The sequence below is a fragment of the Gossypium hirsutum genome, chromosome A07 (assembly GCF_007990345.1).
Source record: "Gossypium hirsutum isolate 1008001.06 chromosome A07, Gossypium_hirsutum_v2.1, whole genome shotgun sequence".
Taxonomy (NCBI): domain Eukaryota; kingdom Viridiplantae; phylum Streptophyta; class Magnoliopsida; order Malvales; family Malvaceae; genus Gossypium; species Gossypium hirsutum.
The window spans coordinates 22,658,165-22,660,004 of record NC_053430.1 but is presented as its reverse complement, the minus strand read 5'-3'; the positions used below and the strand labels follow the sequence as shown (position 1 = coordinate 22,660,004).

Here is a 1,840-nt window from a genome sequence, read left to right as displayed (position 1 = left end):
GTTTATATTAGGGTTAATGGATAGTTTACCCTCCCAACTTATTCAAAATTATTTACTTCACTGTCAATAATTTGGTATATATCAACGTTTATTTTTACTGACGGTCCAATTCCATAAGTATAGGTAGGTCTTATCTTATATCAGCATATCTATACCAACACATTTTACTATTGTTAGTATAAGAGTATCTATAATGACATCAAATTTATTCGTCAGTATAAGTCTTATACATGTCAACAGTTTTATTAGTTCAATATATTCTAAAAAGTTCAAATATGGCATAGGTTCCTATACATGTTGTAAATTTAAAATTTAGTCCCTTTATTTTTTAGAATTTTTAAAGTCGAACTGTTAACACTACTAAAATTATTTTGTTAAATCTAAATTAATTATAAAGTCTTTTCTTTAGTTATTTGGGTACTAACTGAGTTTTTTCTTTTATTTCAAAATATACACCAACAATTTTTACAAAATAAAATAATTATGTTAACAAATGGACTTAAATTTCAAAATTTGAAAAGTAGAGAAACTAAATTCCTAAAAATAAAAGTCTAAAAACTAAATTTCAAATGTATGAAAAATAGTAACCTATGACATATTTTTAACTTGGATGATAATTTAAAATTTTTAAGTTAGTACTTCTTAATAAAATATCTTATACCCCTAATATGAAAACTAAACCATATGCTTTTTCCTTCATCTTATTCTTATTCTTTCCATTCCTTTTCCCTAGAAGTAGCTCCTCCTTCCAGGGCCATCATGGGCCTCGTCAAACGGAAGCTCTTCCGTCATTCTTCCTTTTCCTCGAATCAAATCATTTTTTGTTCCTTGTCAATTACTAGTTAATTAATTAGATTGGAGAACAATCAAATGGAGTGGGAGAACTGAGGGCGATCTTCGATCTCGGCATCGTTGGCACCGTTTTCGGTGCTGGCTTGTGGTTTTGGGTCGATGTCCTCGTATGCAGCTCTATCAATGTCTCTTTTGCCCACTATTTACTCTGTACATTGTGTTCCAACTTTGTTTCTACCATTAATTTATCAGCTTCCTTTTTAATTTCCTTTTATCAATGTTTATATGGATCATCATTATTATTTTATTTCTTTTAGGAATATTTGCTTCAATCGCGGCTTTGATGCTTAATTGCGTTAGAAAAGAGGATATTGATTACTCTCCTTACGATGAAAGCAAGTGGAGGTAAGCTATTTCTTTTTGTTACCTATTGTAACTGAAGTTCCCCCCCCCCCGAGAATTTGCCTTTCATATACTCTGCAGAGTTTGATTATACTTTCTATTGCTGAATTTTGCTAGTTTTGAAAGTTAGGTAATTAGTTAAGGTTTTACTATTCGCTCTATGTTGTGACTTTTTCTGGTGAAAGTGCATAATCATATTGATTCAAGTGGCTGATGATATTGAAGCTGACTCTAAAGGTAAGGGTCGTGTAGAATGGATTTCTTACTGGAAACCAAATATGACTCAACTTGGTTGAATATTTTACACAATAAGTTTATGCTTAATGTCATGCTTCTGTGTGGGAGCAAGTACAGTGCTACGATTAGATTCGTTGTGTGATTTCAATACATCAAAATTAATCATAACCCTTGAGCGATATCATAAGTATTCATCGATATTGGATTAAGTTGTCTTCTACAAATTATATGCATAGTTAATTCACATGAATATTTCTAGTGGTCTTAATTGGGAACCTTTGTTCAATCACTCAACATTTTGCCATGTCCTGTATGCTTGTAGTAGTCAAAAGAGTTGGAATGACAGTGTGCTTTCTAAATAAGAAATTAAAGCCAAATTGTTAAGGTGACAAGAGGCACAAAAGAAAGC

At 31.4% G+C, this 1,840-nt stretch overlaps 1 long non-coding RNA gene across 1 annotated transcript; it reads left to right on the top strand.

The window, feature by feature from the left end:
• Positions 1-677: 677 nt before the first annotated feature.
• LOC107956518 (uncharacterized) lies at positions 678-1,599 on the top strand. The gene is made up of 2 exons (XR_005930518.1): positions 678-1,002; positions 1,110-1,599. It is a non-coding gene; the product is annotated as an uncharacterized lncRNA (long non-coding RNA).
• Positions 1,600-1,840: the final 241 nt, after the last annotated feature.